The sequence below is a fragment of the Pelodiscus sinensis genome, chromosome 1, assembly GCF_049634645.1.
Source record: "Pelodiscus sinensis isolate JC-2024 chromosome 1, ASM4963464v1, whole genome shotgun sequence".
NCBI lineage: Eukaryota > Metazoa > Chordata > Testudines > Trionychidae > Pelodiscus > Pelodiscus sinensis.
In genome coordinates, this window is record NC_134711.1 from 129,872,772 (window position 1) to 129,893,104 (window position 20,333).

The following is a 20,333-nucleotide window of genomic DNA, read 5'->3' on the forward strand; positions in this document are numbered from 1 at the left end:
GAAAACAATCTTAGCTCCATCTGCAGCTCAGAGCATTTTTGTACATTTTAAATATTATTTCATACTAGAGTAGTATCTCCAGGCTGCCAGGAAGTCTCATGGCCTCCCTGAAGTAGGTGCTATTCCACCACTTAATAAAAGTTCTTGCCTCCAAAAACGTACACCCAAAGTTAATCACAAGGTACAGTGGATGGATGTCACAGCACATGCCCCCTCCACTGACAGCGAGCCTAACAGGCATCCCTGCACTCAGGCAGTGCCAATGGAGTGCACCTGCGGAATAAGCTCTGCCTGGAGGAGAGTTGGCCACAGGACGGGGAGGAGGTGGTCCTGCTCCACTCCCTTGTTTAGGGTATTCAGACAATGCAGCCGAGGGGGCTGCTAGAATAGGGTGGATTCTGAATCACATGCAGACCATAGCACCACTGACTTGCAGAAGGTAAGGATGAGAAGTTGTTACTTGATTCAGTGGAGGGGGGGAGATAATGAGACTTGAGGATGTATGTGACATGAATGAAGAAACCGAGAAGGAAGATGGTTTTGGCAGGCGCTGTTTGAATGGACTTGGAGGAGACAAGGTTGCTGCAGCTGAGGCCAGGGAAGAAGTGTTGATAGTAGGAATGAAAAGTGCCACATTCAAGACCAAGAGAATTGGCTGGCTCTCTGGAATGTTCTGTTAAGAAAAGCAATAAGATCTGAATATAGCCTAAGACGGGAGAAGGGTGGCTATTTCGAAATAGCGCTATTTTGAAATAACAGATGCTGTTAAGACATGGTTATTTCGAGAGAAAACCCTTCTCTCAAAATAACTGGCAAACCTCATTGTATGAGGAATAAGGGTTATTTCAAGAGAAGGGTTTTCTCTCGAAATAACTGCATCTTAACAGCATCTGTTAATTCGAAATAGTGCTATTTTGAAATAGTACCATAATGTGAATATGCAAATGAAGCACGGGATATTTAAATCCCAGCTTCATTTGCAATTTTGAATGTCTTCATTTGCATTCCTCTCTCAAAAGAGGGTGCAAATGTAGACATACCACACTTTTCACATTGGTTTGAACCAATGTATATTTTCTGTGCCTTTTTGCCCAATCAAATTTTCATATAGCCCCTTGTAGGCTTTCCTAGCTATGCAATAATTCTGCTTCTGATATCCCATTTTGGTGCTAGACACACACATGCTTTGCTGTGACTTCCTTTGGCACTTTTTATCTTTTTGTCCCATTTTACTTGACCTCCAAATCTCCTTTTATGCTTAGTTTAGAGCTCTTCTAGTTTATTACTCTAGTTCTCTTGCAATTTAAATGGAAATGATCCAATCTGCAAGGTACACAGAAGGAAAACCCTTTTTCTGTGAATCTGAATCCATCCATTCAGGTGCCCGGTTATCTCCATAGTCCTCCTGCTACTTGCTTCATCTGTCTCCTGGACTGTAGGTTAACACTAAATGCAGGAATTGTGAAATATGCTCACCAATGTCTGCAGTTATTGAGGATGCAGAAAATTCAGATTGTGTTTAATTCAGTTCAAAGGAGAGACATTGTCATTGTAAAGAATCTCGAATGGACAAGGCTTTCTCTTCCAAACTCTGTGAAGCCAATTGGGGGAAGGGCATAGCTCTGAACCAGCAGGCTACATGCCATCCAGGCGTCAGGGCCGGACGGAGGCATGGGTGAGCCGGGCAGCTGCCCAGGCCACCAACTGATGGGGGGCCACCTGATGGCAACTGTAAGGGGTGCGCGGCGACCCTTACAGCTGCCATCAGGTGCCACACGCTCGGCTCCCGCAGCGCTGGCCCGCCTGCATCCCCACAGTGCTGGCCAGCCACGCCCTTCCCCCCACGGCTGGGGGGCCCTACACAGCCCGGTGCACACGCTAACAGTGAGAACCATGCCAGACTGGGCAGTGGGCCTGGGCTGCGCGCCAGCAGCTGTAGTCGGGTCGTGCATGCGCCGTGCACCCTGGGGTGCAGGCCTGCATCCTCTAGGAGGGCGAGCCCACTCCTCACGAGCAGGCCCGTGCATGCACCGTGCACTTTGGGGACGGCACCACGCACCCATCCCCGGGGCGCCAGAATACCTCGGGCTGGCCCTGCCAGGTGTGAGCTATAAGACCGGTTCAACCTGTCTCCCCCCCCCCCCCCTTGTTCTAATGACAGAACTAGAACAGACTATGGAATCTCTTTTATTATTTTAAATTTACTCCAGTGGATGCTGGAGTCTTTGGTGGCTGGACTGTGCTCTGGGCCAAGATCTGGAATCACTGAGAGCTGAAATCACTAGGTTTGGTCCAGAGCCAAATCCACCACAAGCCAATGGAAGATTTGATAGCAGCCAGCAGAGAGGTGTAATGAGCGGCCAGAAGAGTGGCAGCAGTGAGGTGAATGACCAGCAGGGCAGAGAGGAGTGAGGAGGTGGATGGTGAGTGACCAGCCGAGTGAGTAAGCTGCCTCCTACCTCCTCTTGCCCCTGCATTCTGTGGATGCAGCTCTGAACTTGGTCTGCCCTGACCAAGGGCAACAAGTGTGAGTGGGGTGCAGAGAAGGGTTGGGCATGTGAAGGGGACATTTACGTTGCTGGGCTTGAGAACCTAAGAGGAAAAGGACATTGCTCAGCCTATAGGGGTGGGACAGTTACTTGTGGGTTTGGTTATGAGCCCTGATTGTGCTGTTTTCTCAAATCAATGCCACATTACTTCGCTCCCCTTTTATTAAAGGTTTCTTTTCCACATTCAGACTCTGTGCTTGCAAAAGGGGAAGTGTTGCTTCCCGGAGGAGCCCCAGGGTGTGTGTGAATTTCCCAGGTTATTGGGTGGGAGCTCGAGCCAGTTCTGTGATGGATGGTTGGAGAGGAACTCCTAAATATTGAACCCAACCCTGGCTGCTGCTGGCGCTACCTGGCAGAAGGGTTACATGTAACTAAAAAGAAAGCGGCCTACTGAGAGAGCTTTTTTTGTGAATGAAACGTGTGGTATATTTCTTGTTTGCAGCAATGCTGCTCTGTATAGCAGACTAAGTCAGTCTACTTTTTGTACTCAAACATCAGCAGAGTTCTTTGCCATGACGAGCCTGAGGAAGAGGATGGGAGGAGGTGGCAACAGAAATCCCATTTTTGGAAAGCTATTTATGGTTAAGGAGAGGTCCATTTTCCAAGATTTCTAAGTGACTGAGAAGGCAGCTGGTTTGCTAAGTAGTGCAAAGTGTTCAGAGATCTATCGCTTCAGCTGCTGACATAATTAATGATTTCATTAAGATCATGAAAGGAGGCACTTGTATTCCTTCTGGCATTGGTAAGCCAAGTTCATGTCCTAACTCTAGTAACCAAGTTGCTTTTGCCGATCTAGACTGTTGGTTCTCTTATTGCAAAACAAAAATTTGAAAGCCAAATATTTTACTGGGCTATGATACTTCCCAACATGTCAGGACTGTGACATGTTTTAATATAAGCAGCTACTATGGATTACAAACTGGCAGGAAAGTTACTAAAGCTTTCAGACAACAATGCAAATGGGAAGAATTTGAACGGACTTCATATTTATCACTCCTGGTTTACATCTAAGATTTGACTAGTCTGCCTATATTCCAAGGGTAATGTTTGTCCTTGAATATTTATAGAAATTCAAAGAACACAGCACTAAGATTTATATTAAAAATAAATGGTGAAGCTGAGGCAGTGTCCTTGGATTTAAAACTTCACTTACTTTTCATTTTTGTCGAACTGGGCTAAAATCCTGATGTTTACATGGGTTTGGTAGTTTCATCCTGATACTTAGTGAAAAAACACACTAGCTCTATAGGAGGGGTGGGGAACCTAAGGCCCAGGGACTGAATGCAGCCTACTGCTTGCCTGGATTCAGCCCCTGATGCTTGGGGCTACACCCATGCTGGTGAGGGGAGGGGTTGTTTTGTTTCTCACTTGTGTGCAGCCCTGACTGATTTTTTTTGTGGGTCAGTGGCCCCCGACCCAAAAAAACGGTTCCTCACCCCTGCACTGTAGACTGCATGCCCTGTAGAAAGCCAACAGAATGGAAGAGAAAGAGTGCTGCAAGTCAAGATTGTGGTATCTGAGGTCTCTGGTACAGCAAAACCCCTAAGTATGTGCTTAATTTTGAGCATGTGTAGCCTAACTGACGTAAGTGGGGCAGTTCAGATGCTTAAAGTTAAGCAGAAGGGTAAGTGCTTTGTGGGTTAGGACTGAGCATGTCTGTGTACGGGGCCTGAGACTGAAGTGGTAAGGGTGGGGTGTGAACCAAATCAGTATTAAGGTGAACTGCTGAGCTCCATGGAAGAAACTTTCCAAGTGTCTGTCTGGCTTTTGACAGTGCTGTTGTTTTGCTATTTCCTGAACACTAGCTTCCTACAATGACTTAATTCTATTTATATATAAAATAACACTTGCTAACTCCATGCAGAACTGTACATTACTGCTATTCTAACGTCATGAAACCAAGTATCCAAAATTAGGGCCAAATCTGAGAATTTAACTTTATTCATGTGTCGCATTGGGCGGCATTTGAAAAGAAGCATTGTATATCAATGAGCCAGAAGATAATAAGCATGACTAAAACGTATGATTAAACAATACGATATTTCCAAAAAGAAATAATAAATAATTGGTACATTGACTCACACAGGAATAAATGATTTTACTATCATTGTCAAGTTATAGCTATATGCCTATATCCATTTATTTTAGATTCAGAAATATACTGTAATTAGATATGACTCCATTTCCACTTGACACAACCAAAGATGAACGCTTTATTTTACCACACCCTGTAAGTATCAGCATTAATGGGAAAGTAATGGTCATTGCTCTTTCAGTGTTAAAGCCATAGCTGAAGCGTTAATCATCAAAATTTATGCACAGTTGAACAAAGACTTTTTTCCTAAAATTAAGATTAAAATATTTTATTGAGCATTAAGCATTCAGTGGTTGTATGTCAGCTGAGTCAGGTATTTTCTCTAATCCTCTGGTTGTTAAAATGGAAAGGATAATTTTTCAATAATAAAGGGCTTTGTTTTGTCCTGCTATGGCAACATAATTAAATAGTTACTCTCTGACATGTATTCATAAGTGTACTTTCCCTCATTCCACGTTATAATGTTTTTGGTTTACCTTTTCTAGCACCTTTCTTTCAGGATGTTTCTCCAGGTGCCTTGTAGATTTTAAAAATGAATTACAAATGTTCCCTAAAGACCTGATCCCAAGACCCTGGAAAGACTGTCAATGATTTTGAAGGACTTTGCCTCAGGTTCTCTGACCATGTTACCTATTACTAAAATGCAGTCACTTCTAGGGTAGAATGAACAGTGCTTTAATACTGCATAGAAACCCAGTACAACATCGCAGGAAAATATTTGAAGAAGAATATTGATTCCATTAGAAAATGCAAAGTAATTGGAATGTAATTATCCAAATTGAAATTTAGGTGGAGCCCTGGCATTCATCTCCTTTCCTCCCACCTCCCTCACCACATTTATGTAAAATGCCATAGGATGTTAGGTGACATACACAACCTTGCCACTAGATTTCATTTGAAAGACTTCATGCACCTAACAGCAGAGGATAAACGTATAGAGCTTATGCAACCTTTGGATCAGTGTACAATAACACAAAGAGCAAGGATATATATTATCACAACCCCTCAGGGAAAAAATACTTTGAAATCTTGAGATAATTATTGTATAAACATTGCATGGAAACAAAGCAAACACACACTTCATTAGTCCCAGCTGGAGATGAACCTGAAATTGCTAATTTCCATTGCTTTTCTCACAATATTCTTCTTCTCTCTTATTAGATAGTTTATGCAAATAGGAAAAGACTAAAGACTTGTTTGAATCTGTTCTCCAACACTGTAGTAAACCAAACATGGGTTGAGATTTAAAAAAAACAACAACAGGTGACTAAAGTTAGGCTTCTAAATCCATAAAAAAATCAAGAGGAATTGCTAGTTGTTGAGAAAATCAGGCCACATTTTTTAGATGGCTTTTACAAGAAGTCCTTTACCTTTGCTGCTACCTGCAAAGTCTTGCTGCAGGATCTCAGCAAGTCTAGAAACTTTATCTAGGTCAGAAGTCTCATAATTTATGGGACAACTTTGGTCAGAAGCATATAATGAGCTCGTGTTCCTTAGGAAGAGCCAGGAGTGTCTAAGTTTTGAAGACCACAGCTAGGAAACAGATTGAGTGGGATCTAAACTGATGAAGGTGTTTTGGTGGGAGTTGAAGAAATGCAGGTTAGAAATCTGGAGATAATTGGACAGGAGGACGAGCATCATTGGGTCCAAGTTAGGAAGATCAGAGAGCCTGCTGTTAGCACCTAAGAAGGAGCAGAATTAGCAGTAAGGTCTGCAGAGTTGGGGGGGGAGAGGGGGGAAGAAGGATAGGGATAAGTATTGGTGTGATGGGATCAATACTCAGTGAGATTTGTATAGCAAAATCCTGTATTTTGGTGGGGATTAGTCAAACTGAGGCTGAATCTTTACAAACTCATCTGTAACTGTTCAGTGGGTTTTCTAGAGGCGCAATGCAAACTGCATCGATCTTCACACCAGTCATTACTTCCCTATTGAATCCTGCCTTTCAGAGATGTGCCTCTCAGCCATTGGAGTCTGTTTTGGTGCGAGGGCTATGTGTACCATTCATGTGAAAATTGAACAAGAAGTTCAAAGCTCGGCTGCTTCTCCCACCCTTTCAAGGCTTTGCAAAGCAACATTCAGACATCATCTCAACCCTTGTTTTCATTTCTTTACATGCATGCACTGTGCTCTGCCAACTCTTCCTCATCTTACTTCTGACTCCATGCTACCCCCTCAACCTCCACCTTGCTTTTAGTTGTAAGACCTCCTTCAAACACACAACTCTTGGGTAGCCTTCCATGTTGTCTTTCTTTTTTCTTCTTGGGCCTTCCTCAAACTTGTAAAATTTAAAACCAGTCAAATGAAGAAAGATTCATGTAACCTAACAAGATCCCATCACGTTGCATCCCTTCCCTTCCTCTTTTATTTGGTTTCCTCATTTGTTGTATTCTGTCTCATTTAATACTCCTCAGGGCAGCTGTAGCATGTAAAGAACATTCAGAAACTTGGTTAAAAGAACGAGGCAGGATTCCTGCAGGAAGAAAATACTATTTGCTCACTTATACACACACGCAGAGGAGCAGAACAGTTGCATGCAACATCATAAAGTATGGCACTTCCTTACTTTTGCATACTTGAGTTGGCAACTTGAATTATCGTTTTCATTGTAATTTTGTATGGTCTCCATGGGGGTCTTTTTACAGGACAAAGGCAAAAGCAATTTCTTCTTCGTACAACTCTGCCAATCCTCCATATTGTGTCAGCTGGAGGATTTGAATGCTCAGCACAGTTACCACTTGAACAACAGGACTGACTACAGTGGCTGGTAGACCTGGCTTTTAGCTACAGGGAATAAACTAGCGATGGGAGTGCATGTAACAAGCCTTCCTCATCATTCCATTGCTGTCTGCCCAGTATTCTGTGTCCTTATGTCTCCCTTGCCTGTGCACATGCACTCCTATGCCACAGTGGAATGGTCCTCTATGTCCCACTCCCATGCTCTGGGTCTTTCAGTAATCACTCAACCCTCTGCTATAACCTTGCTTTCCATGAAGTATGTCCTTTAACTATAACCCCAATTATGGCGTGTGCTCCTTCTCAGTTCTGTGAGCCCCTAGCTCAGGTTTTCTCTCCTGGCTCTGCCGGTAGCTCTATTTTGTCTTTGTTCTATCCAGTATGCACTCTCTGTGGGGCTGCTGTACTGTACAGCACTGGGGTAGGGTGCCCGTGCAGGTCTGCAGCATCTGGGAGGGCGGGGTGGCATGCTGCCAAAAAGACAAAACACAAACACAGCTGTGTTCTGAGACAACACAAGAAATCGGTGATTTTCAACACCTTTATCGCTTGGCCAAATCTGAACAGATATAGAACCAAAAAAAGGCATGTGCCTGCCCTGCAGGCAACCCCCTCTGCCAAATTTCAACATTCTGATGCAAACAATCGAGGGGTGTGTTGTTTGAAAACAGATTGCAATAATCTTATAATGGAAAGTGTTAGGCAACTTAAGTCCAAGGGCTGCCAGCTGCTGCCAGCTTTCACTGCAATATCACTGTTGTGCCGTGCCCAGTTATACAAGATCGAGTTAAATCGGAGGGTCAGTTTTATGCCTGATTTTTAAATTTCTCTTTTAGATTTTGTCACAATCTTAATGTTGCTGAACCAGGTAACCTAATTTTCAGAGAAGCACAACATTTGCAGCTCAGTATCTCCGTAGACCCCGCCGCTAGTGTGGCATGTGGAATAAGAGGCATGTGCATACAAAATAGCCTTATTGGCAATGTAAGATCCCGCGCCCCCACCCGTGATAAGGTACCTCTTTCCACTGCACAGGTATCAGTGCTTCTCCCTCAGGCAGTGGAAGGCCTGAAATAAACCAACCCATTTTGGGTGGCATTTATTTTCCCACTTGGGGTTTATGTCTCAATATTTTCCAGAGTACTTGTCAACCAAACCAATGTAGAACACAACACGAAGGGGAAAACCTTTTCCTACCCCCTGTCTGGAGTTGCGGGGGTGGAGGGAAGGTGCTATTGTTTTTAGCCCAAGGGTGCTAATCCTTCCCTTGAAGGGAGAAGAACAGCCTCCCACTCTGGAGAAACCTTTCTCTCTGATTCCATTAGCCCGGCAGCAGCTTGTCTTTCTTCTTTCTCCTTTCAGCAGAGGTGTGGGGAGTTAAAGGTCTCAGTCAACCCTTAATTGGACTCGGGTGTCCCTAAGGGCTTGTTTACTCTATGGAGAAGATCGATGCTGCTGCAGTCTATCTTCCAAGGTTTGAATTAATGGGTATAGTGAAAAGCCACTAATTCAAACTGAGAGAGTGCTCCCGTTGGTGTTGGTAGTCCTGCCAGTAGTTACAAAGATTTAAGATACTTGGACTCCAGCTACATAATTAACATAGCTGGAGTTGTTTAAGTTGATTTTCCCCTTTAGTGTAGACTAGACCTAGCTGACCTGAAGTAACCCTTTTAAGCTTATAGGGAAAAGGGCTTTTCTCATTCTATGGCCAATATACCTGCCATCCACCTCCTTCTTGTAACTGTCCTGACTTTGTCTTTCCTCTCTGACCTCATGTAGGATTAAAACTATATTTCATGAAAACACCTTTAACTTTCTCTTGCTTTCAGCATAAAACCCTCTTTCCAGGTTTGGCTGCCGTCTGGCAGTGCTTCCTACCAGCTGTAAGACCAAGGCAGGAGCTGAAGAGGCATGGGGTTAAGAAAGAGAGGCAGGAAGAGAAAGTTTGGCTATCTCAGAGTAGCCCCTCAATGCTCTAGCATGAACATTGATGGACCAGATTGTCTTCTTGATTACACTCATGAAGAAGGTTCACATGTGTGTGATTTGGCTGGTTATCTGTTCTACAGCTTTGCCATTTTACATCCAGACTATCAATTGTCATTTACTTCACAATGAGAAAAGAATAAGTAAAGTTTAGTACTGACAGGTTGTTTGGGCTGAGTGGCTTACATCTGAAACAGGAAAATATCCCAAGTCAAACTTTGCCAAAGGATTTGTCTCAGAGAATACTGACACACATCCAAAAAGATATAAAAGTAAATAAACTCAAACAGCCTTTTCAACAGCTCTGGTGGGAAATTCTCAACAGGCAATAGTGCAAGGGTCTAGCTCTCCTCATATCCTGCAGTGAACACTGTGTGGTAGACCTTCATGGCCCTGCATAGCCACATCAAAGTTATTCTGGCTCTTTGCAGGAGTTCACCCTCTTTGCAAGATGCATAGCTTAGTTTGCCATATTTACTGCTTTTAATAACTTATAGTTAAAACATGAACACTTGCTGGTAACTTCTACCACAGAGATTTTAAGTTTGTTTCCATACTCATTCAGCTGTTGTATGTAATTTCCGAGTTACAATGGTGGGAAAGGAAGAACAGATGGGGCACAGATGAAGTGAGACATTTTTAGCTTAAATGGAAGGTATTGCCTGGAGGTATTTTCAGCCATAAGTTTTGGAATGGAAGTTTAACTGATGTGATGTCATAAAATAAATAGAATAAATTTATGAATTGATGGCTTCTCAGTCTGGTTCTCAGTGGGTGGCAGATATCTGTGTTACAAAGATCATCACAACTGGAACATTCCTTAGCAGTTTTAGCAGAGAGTCTGAGTACTGATTGGGCATAGAGCTCACTCTGTCCAGGTTACTGCTGAAGCACATTGACCTAGTGATATTTATAGGGCGAGGGGGCATTTTTCCCTGCCAGTTCCCAGTCAGTACTGGTTCTATGAAGAAGTAAAAGACTTCTCTGTTCGAATAGAAAAGTGTGTGTGTGTGTGTGTGTGTGTGATTGAAGTTAAAGGCTTCTTGTAAAGAATGTGGGGGTGAGATCAGGAAGACTTTATTATGGTACTCATGTCAGAAAACAGCGTTTGATTTCATTTCTTGAGGGACAAGTTTCCATGGAGGGGAAGGATCTCATCATGGAGCATAGGCGCGTGAGCTAACGATGGAAAAGGAATAGGCTTGAGAAGGAGAAATGAACTGGCCAATCAAGGAGAGTTAGTGAGCAGATTGGCAGGCTAACATGGTTTTCCAATAGAGAAGGACCATAGACTGATATGGCTAATTAAACAGACATAGGCTGGACTAGAAATGGATTTGGCAAAAAAAGGAAGAGCTTCAAGTCTGTATTGTGTATCACTGCAGTAATTGGTTTCAGCACCTTCTCTTTTTGGTAAGACATAGTTGTCTCTGTGGGAGGTCAGATATCGTGAGGGATAAAACAACGGGACTTTCCCCATAATAAGCAAAACAATATTTTAGCATTTTCCTAAGTAGCTATATATTACTCCAAATCCAGCTATCATGAATGTACTAGCAGATTACTAGGATTGCATAACTCAGTGATGTACCAGCCAAGCACCTCAATCCAGATGTACAGCTGCTGCTTCTGGTGGTTTTTTTTTTGTTTTTGTTTTTAATTTTTTTGCAAGTAGAGAAATATCCCACCCTTTCACTAGAGTGGGGAAAAGGGGAATTTTCCACCAGTATTCTTTAGGTGGATAGAAATAGTGCCAGACTAGATGGCAAGGAAGGGGAAGGCTAGCACTCTTGGCATCCTAATGATGGCATGCTTGAAAATATTACCATGGCAGGCATTCCATCTCCTTTTCACACTGTATAAGAGTATATGCTGAAAAAACAGACCTCACACAGAGTGTGTTGTAAAAATATTCCGTGCAAATAGTGTTGCAAGAAGGTAATTTTCCCACGTGAGTGTGATCTTCGGTGACAGCGTTGACTACCCACACTCATTCATGGATATCTGTGACAATAGCTACCATTCTTTCTAAATATCACATGTCCTAACAAAATTTTGATTTATAGACAGACTATAGCCAGCGGAATTCTCATCCCTCACAGGTATTTAAGAAGAAAATGAGTCCTTCACTGATAGTGTACCACTGTGAGAGCCATGACAGTGTGGCTTTGCTATGTCACAGGGTTGCAGTGTAGGGTTAATTACAATGACCATGTTGGTGGAGCTCTTGCCACCCAAACTGTTACTAAAGGCTTTTCCTTTTGTGATTTGAATAGAAGAAACATTTTGTGGGAGGAAGGAGTTGAGAATCTTTACACCTAGGATAATTCTCCTTAACCTTTGAGGATAGGACAAGAAGCAATGGCCTTAAATTGCAGCAAGGGAGGTTTAGGCTGGACATTAGGAAAAACTTCCTAACTGTCAGAGTGGTTAAACACTGGAATAAATTGCCTAGGGAGGTTGTGGAATCTCCATCATTAGAGATTTTTGAGAGCAGCCCAGACAAATATTTGTCAGGGATGGTATAGATCAATGGCTTCCAACCTGTGGTCTGCGGACCCCTGGTGGTCCGTGACAATGTCACAGGGGATCTGTGGAAAGTTTAAAAGTAAGGACTGGGCTCACTGGGCCCAATCCTTGCTTTTCTTTTTCTTTCTTCCCCTGGGAAGGGTGGGGGGGTCCATGATATTTTAATAGATTGAAAAGAGGTTCATATACATGAAAAGGTTGGGAACCACTGGTCTAAATTGTTCTTGGTCCTGCAATGAGTGCAGAGGACTAGGTGTGATGACCTCTAAAGGGTTTTTTTTCAGTTTTATGATTTTATTATACTCATTGTACAGTTCTTTCCTTCATTCTTTTGCTCTCTTTACCTATGATTAACATATTATTCACTTATGAGAATTTTTCCAGAAATTTCACCAAATATTTATTCCAAACTCAGCACATTTAGCCAAGTCTATCAGGCTTTTTTAAATGGAGAAAAGATATGCATTAGACTTAGTTGAAAATCACAGTATTGCAAAAGTCTTCATGTCTAGGTCAGTATATACATGACTGAGCTTGATTTATGCCAAAGTATCAATTTGCTTTCAGGAGAGATTATTTCCTTTCAGAGGAGGTGGAAATGGGGTGCCTCTGGCCATGATCCACCCACATTATAGTCTAGGAGGATAATTTTTTAACATTTATTTTTCCCATCCCTTCTAAATTCTGCCTTTATCTTCTCATGTTTTAAACTTTGTATCAACTGATTGTTTTTGAAACTTGACTTTGTTGCCATAGACTAATGGAAATCTGTGCTGATTAAGTCTGACGGTGGATATTTGGTAATTAAGGTTGCGTCTAGGTTGGCATGCATACTTGAATACTGTCTCGTATTTTCTCATGCATGCTCCACATATTTATGCTGAATGTTTACATTATGTTGTGCTGGACACAGGTATAATGGTGTGTACACATGGATACCCACATTTCTGTCAGGAACTCCTCAGCCTCTGGGCTTGGTTGCCTAGCAACTCAGTGAGCTTGTCTGGACCAAAAAGAGCTAACAAATCACCAATTAAGCCTTGTAGAAACAACAGCACAGGGGCTAGTGAATGCATTCCTCACCTGCTGCTGTGCTAGACCTGCTTTCTGTCCAGCCCTTGCTCCAACCAGTGCCTGCTCTGCTCCAGCCCTAGTCCCTATCTATAGCCGAATTCCTGGCTCTGATCACACCTCTGACTGAGCTCAGACCAGTAGGCCAGACTCCTGCTCTTTCCATTACGTTGCACCACCTATAGCTCAGTTTGTGACAGTTTGAGGAGCTACTAAGAGATAAGTAGGGATTTTGCTCCACAATATGGAGCTCCCCTCCAGAACACTTACAGCAGGAGCCTGTCACATCTTCTTGGACATGGCTGGGGTCCTGCAGGCCCAGGTCATTTCTCTATGTGACTAGAATGCAGTCCTACAGGCCCAGATACAAAGCTTAGGCAACATCTTTTGTCTCTCCAAATCTCACATACATTGTCCAGGAGTCCAAGATGCCCATTTGATAAGTTTGACAGAAATTGTACCAAGTTTCAGGAGTTCATTACAAAATATCATCTCCATGTTTCTTTGCCACCACCGTCATAATTCATGGATCAATCTTGAGTGATATTAGCATGTATCCTGCTCAGCAGAGAGGCCCTGAAGTAGGCATCCCTGCACTTGGAACAATCCAGTCCTCTTCTTCAACAATTTAAGAGCTTAGTTCAGGCAATGGTGGGCATTTTGAATCAGATATGGCTAATTTGAATGCTTAGATAGAATTTGGTCTATGTAACAGCCCTATGACATTTTATCTTCAGAGGCATCCTCAGCCAGTTGTGATCATCTTAGATAGTCTCATTTTTTCGGAGAAGTGAAGTGGAGCAGGAAGTTCTCAGCATTGTTCTGAAACTCACCCCCTTTGTGGGACCATCACTAGTCACCTGAAAATCATTATCTATTCCTTACTTCCAAGCCACCCATTTATGGCACCAATTACTCAAACACTAAGTACAGCCAGTGTTTCTCCAATTCAAGGTTTCATCTACAAGACCACATCCTTTATTGCAGGGATTAGCTCTACATTCCTGAGGGCAACTCCCAGCTTCAGTTGCTAAGATTGTGCCATGATTTGCTCATGATGGGACATTTTGGCCTATTTAAAACCTGGAACCTGATCACTAGGTATTTTTTGTGGCCACACCTAAGAACTGATGTCAAAAAAGTGTTATGTTGTGCAACCTCTGTGCCTCTATGAAGAAACTGTGAGCCCTGCACATTTTGCCTGTGCTGATTATTGTCTTGGGGAACCTCTGCATACCGGCTACTAACTTGGCTCATGAAATTGTAACTGAACATCAATGACCCTTGAAAAAGAGAATTCAGTTATAAGCTCAGTTATTGCAGAATGGGGTATATGACAGGTTCAATCACAGAGTGCCCCATAGGGCTGTTACTCAGTGTGCTGATCATGCCGCTTAGCCTGCCTACCTTCCTTCTGGGGTTCCCCACCGCCCTGTCCTGCTGGTCCAGAAACTCTGTGCCTTGGCTGAGGGAGTCCAGAGTTGGGTTAACAGCCCCACAGCAAAGCAACACAGATGCTGAACCTCCTCAGCTCTGGAAGGTCTCTGTAATAGCACCATTGATACCAACCAGGAACATCACCTCCAAAAAGTGACCAAACCATCTTACGATCCATCTTACAATGTATAAAATTTGACGCAGCGAAAGCTCATAAAATGTTTGCTTTTTTTATCAATGAAAGAGAGAGATGCACTGTGGTTGCCCCTCCACCCTCCCTTTCCAGGTAACAAATATTTACACTGGGCTTGATAAAAAAACAAAAGTGTTTTATTAAATTTAAAAGTAGGTTGTAAGTAGTTGCCAGTGAAAACAGACAGATCAAAATAAATAAAATATACCAACTAGTCCTAATACACTAGAGAAATTGTTCCAAAGTATATTCCTCACCCTTGTCTTTATTCCAGGTAAAACACTTCAAGACAGCCTTCATCTTTTTCTCTGGCCTAGGTCTAGAGCTTTTTAGAGTTCTTTGTTTTCAGATTTGTTCATGTGTATCCTCTTAAAGTGGGGAGGCAATTTCAAAAGCCAGCTGAAGACAAAAGACTGATGTCTTTCCATTCCTTAAGTAGACTTTCCCCAAGATGAAAATCCTTGGTTTTATCTCCCCATCCCTGTGGAGAGATACCATAGGCTGTCTAGACTGCAAGCCTCTTTCGAAAGAGGCTTTTTCTAAAGATACTTTCGAAAAAACCTCTTTTAAAAGAGAGCGTCTAGATTGCACGTGGAACTTTCGAAAAAGCAAGCCGCTTTTTTGAAAGAAAGCAGGGAGTGAGTCTGGATGCTCTCTTTCTAAAAAACCTTGTTTGCTTTCAAGAACGCCTTTTTTTGAAAGAGCACTTTCGAAAAAAGGCGTTCTTCCTCGTGGAATTAGGTTTACCGCCGTCGAAAGAAAAGCCACATTCTTTCGATTTAATTTCAAAAGAACGCGGCTGCAGTCTAGACGCAGGTGAAGTTTTTTCGAAAAAAGGCTACTTTTTTCGAAAAAAACCCTGAGTCTGGACACAGCCATATTGAAGATGGATTCCAACATCAGATGGCATGATGACATGTCTTTCTAGGACAACCTCCTGGGGCCCAGTTCAGAACCTGAAAACATCTTCAGTTAATCATACTTAGGAAAGAGAGGCCTTAACTAAGTCAAAGTAAGCAGTTCTGAAAAATACCAGATGGAATGAGTAATTGAAATATTTTAAAAAGAAAGGTCAACAGCAAATATTAAAATTAAGGAAATGCAAATGTGAACATTGGCCAAACATTACTGTCTCTGCTCCCATCTCCTTGCTCAACTCTTGATGGGAAGAGGAGGATGATGAGGGTAAATCACTCAGGGGAAGGGGACTGGGTATGTCTCCTGCTAGGAGTTGGGAGAACAGGTACTTGATGGGTTATACCACTGATTAAGAGAATGCTAAGAAGAGTTGGGAGGGTTAAAAGATGCATAACTGGAAGGTATGCCAATTTACACCTACTGGTGATTTGACCCATCAACACACTTGTTACTGAATCTGTCAAAAGCCATTTGAGTGGTAATGAAACCATTTAACAGGCATTTGCCAACCCCAGGTATATACAGTCAGTTTCTGAACTTGCTGTGTTAATCTACACAGGATCCAAGTTTAAAATTCGCTTTAAAATATATCATTAGTCATTAGTGTGTTCCTGAAGATTATAAAATCACATCTCTAAAAAATTGTTGGCTCTTCCCTCCCCCTGTAAATTCTAAGGATGTCTCTACTCTGCGGTATCTGTAGAAAATGAAGTAATGTTAATGGTCTGGTGGCTGGTGTGCCATTATTCACTTTTAGTAGAAAGGTGTGTGGGTGTGTGAGAGAAAAACTTCTTTTGAAACTTCAGAATGTTTGTTATTGTTAATGGTAATTAACTCCTAATGGATAGTTTTCCCATTGTTAAAATATTTTATTAGATACCAAGGGCAGTTTTTCTGTTTTTAGTTCACTGAATCTTTAAAGGAATTATTTTTGTTCATGTACCTCTTCCTTAGATGCCTAAGACATACGTTGGAGCAATTTGTATTCCTGTGAGCAAAGAGCAGGGAGAAATAGCCCATTCTTATTGCCTCTTACCTCAGCATAATAAATGAGACGAGGATAATTACCTAACACTTACATTCTTCTCATCCCATGAAAGCAGGGAATTGACTCCTGTGTTAGTTCTGTTCTATCTGGCTTCGTGAAAGGCAGCATGGAATATTAGTCACTGAAGACAGAGATTGTAAAAAAGAGCAGCATGCCATTCCATGCAACATAATCCTGGGCTAATGATCTCCCACTCCTCCCAGTCACAATGAAAACAAATTTCAAATAAGGCAAGAAGTAGAAAATACCTCAGAGAGAGGTACCTGGTTATAAAAGTCAATCTTAGCCTCTCTCAGTCATTCATTTTGATAATTGTTAGATAACACTTAAAAGGTTAAATGCACTTCTCTGCAGATGGCAAATATAAGGCTTAGTCACCCCTTAAGTTCTGTTTTAGCTCTGTTTTGAGGGCTTACATAACACTTATGTGATACACAGGGCTTGTTCAGAGGAATGTATTTCACCCAGATTGTGTTGGGGACGTTTTTGTTTACTTTGTAATTTTCTACTGAAATAGGGGGAAAAAATCACATAAAAATTCTCCAGGTTACCTGACTGCTGGATATTCTGGTGTTCTGTGATCACTCAGGCCTAGGTCCTTAAAAGGATTTAAGCACCTAATTTCCACTGATATCAATGAGAGTTACACAGCTAAGTCCCTTTGAGGATCTGAACTTTGATTCTTAAAATGCTTGCAGGAGCTATGCTTTTTTTATTGTCCTGTTCCAAAAGGCTAAGCTGAACAACAAGCGCTTCACATCACCACATCCTGACTTTGTCTAGGAAGCTCAGCCCTTAAAGGCACACTTTCCAGTACCATAGACATGATGTTGTTGGAGGGTTTTTAGGTAAATATAAACATTATACTGAATTATGGACACTAGTAACTTACATTCCAACATCTGGACATGAGAAATCATTTAATAGGCGAATGACCAAAATCTCCCCTCATGATGCGAAGAGAGAATTGCCAGTGTTCTTTCCACACGAAGGGCTCAAATCCTCTTTCCCCTATAGTTTTCTCACCTGAGATGTACCATATATTTGTAATATGCACTTATCCAGTTATTAATTTTTATTTACATTTGAGGTTACTGTGAAAGCACTATTGATACTTTTTATTAGATTATATTAACATTTAATCTCTTTAGTGAAACATAATGTGCGTTCTCCCTTTTTATTCACTCCTTCACCACAGGCAATGTGAATTATATTGTTAGGTGCTTAGGAAAGATTAGTTTCACCTAGGATTTTGCTTGCTTTGCAAAATTTATTCTTTCATATCTTTTCAACACTGACATTGTTTGGGAGAGAATGAATAAAAACAGATCATCCTGAATGCTACCAAAGGTGTAATTACTGGCTATCATATTTCAAGGTAGCTCTATCGAATAAGTTATTTCCTTATGCATAAAACATGCCATTTAATCTTCTAAATTCTCAAATTGCAAAATGTTTAATTATACATCCAGGAGGAGATTAAATGATACATAACTACTGTTTGGGTACTCCCATCATCTATCTCTTCTCTTATGACAGAGGTTCACAACTAGTTTCAGTCCATGGACCACCAGGCCAATCAAAACATTTTCGTGGACCACCTCTTTTTTGAGACATGATAAAAAAAGAGCAGACAACGAACATTTTGGTCTGAAATTTATTTCTTACTAACAGATTTTTGGATTCTCTTCTCTCTGACAAGCTTTTCAATGTTTGGAGTGATACTTGATAATGCACAATGAATATTGCTTTCCACTGCAAGCCTGTACCTCTGTTTGGACTTAACGTGCAACAAACACGAAAATCCAGTCTCAACCATATAAGTTGACGCAAATGGCAAAAGAAATCTGATTGAGTGTGCTGACAGATCTGGGTAACTCCCGGTCACGCTGGCCCAAAATGTCTCTATGGTAGATGTCTTGAGCTGCAAAAAACATTTTTCAGATCCAAGAATTTCTCCTGCAGATCCTCTGGATCACTATTAACATCTGTTGTAAATGATTCCTGATGAAAGATAATCCATCCCTTGTCTTCCGGAAAGTATCATTGGAATTCATCTTGTAGCTTCCGTAAATGATCAAGAATTTGCGTCCGAATGGCTTCCTTTTCCCCGAGCATGGCATCCACATATGGAAATTGAACCAAATTATTGCCTTTGACTCTTACAATCCAGAGTTCCAATTTGTCAAGAAAAGCCTTGATGATACATTGGTAAGAGAACAGATTTGCATCTTTTCCTTGCAGTTGAAGATTCAGTTTGTTCAAGATTCCAAAAATATCAACAAGATACACAAGTTTTAAATTTGACTGCGTCAGCAAATTTCGGAATTCCTCTTTCCTTTGAGCCTGGAAAAATAAATCCAACTCCTCTCTCAATTGAAAAACTCTGCTGAGTACGTTCCCTGATAACAACCACCGTACAAAAGTATAGAACAGCAACACATCAAAGCTGGAACCCAGGTCCAGGCAATATCTTTTGAACAGCCTGGTGTTCAGAGCCAATGATTTGATGTGATTCACCACTTTCACCAACCCTTTGAAAATGGCGTTCAGTTGATCAGGCAATGTTTTTGATGCCAAAGCTTCCCCATGAATGAAGCAGTGAACTCCAGTTACCATTGGAGCATGCTGTTTCACCAGCATTTGGAAGCCCAATCTTGAGCCCAGCATGGCAGGTGGTGACACCCACAAGATTTGTACTTCCAGACCATGTACTTCAAAGAAATTGTTCACAATTTCCATCACATCCTGAGCCTTTGTGGTGGTATCAAGAGTCTTACAAAAAAGAAACTCGTCTTTGAAGTCTCCCTCAACCATATATCGTGCAAACACCAATAGCTGGGAGCACAATGCGATGTCGGTCGATTCATCCAATTGTATGTCAAACAATGGAGACTTCTTTATTTCATCCACAACTTATTCTCTGATGTTCTGTGATATCTCATTTATCTGTCTCGATACTGTGTTGTTCGAGACAGATACATCATTCAGCTTCCTTGTACCCTTGCTGCTTCCTCGCCAACAACAAGCCGCACCATCTCTTTTGCACAGGGGAGCACAAGTTGCTGTACAATGATATGAGGCTTCTTGGCCTGTGCAACTTTGTATGCAACAATCTAGGAAATCTTGCACAGAATTGCTTGTCATATTGTAGCATGCACTTGTTTAGTCGAGGTGCTGCCGTTTCAGACCTGATAACTGCTGCTCAAAATAATCTTCACCCTTTGGCAACAAGTTGGAGTGACACTTTTTGAGATGGAGTTTCAGCTTAGCCGGCTTCATTGAGTCATTCCCCAAGACTTTGAAACAAATGACACAGTGTGGCAAATCCACGCCTTCTTTTTCTTGACAAGTGAAGCCGAATTTGATGTAGTCCTCCGAATACTTGTGCTTGACATTTCTTCCTGTCATTGCCACTATAAACAAACTACACCACACCTGTAAAATAGCACATGTAGCACAGGACGAATGGCACAGCAACCGCTCAGCACAATGGCGGCAGCTACGCTGATGCTCAGGAGCCACAGATGGAAGTTACTGGCAACATAGGTTGCGTCATAGGTGATGCTATGGATGACGCACCGTGTGCTTGTGAACATGGCGTAAAACAGCCTAATGGTGGCACCTGCTCATGCCATGTGACTTTGGACAATGTTCCTGTGGACCACCGAAAAAGTCACCATGGACCACCAGTGGACCACCAGTTGAGAACCACAGTCCTATGAGAATATGTTCATTATGAAATAACAATGAATGCTTAGTCCTCATTGG

General features: G+C 42.0%; 1 long non-coding RNA gene across 1 annotated transcript in view; it reads right to left on the reverse strand.

Moving 5' to 3' along the window:
- LOC112547430 (uncharacterized) overlaps positions 1 to 20,333 on the reverse strand; it is a 49,421-nt gene that overhangs the window by 1,006 nt on the left and 28,082 nt on the right. The window lies entirely within an intron of this gene.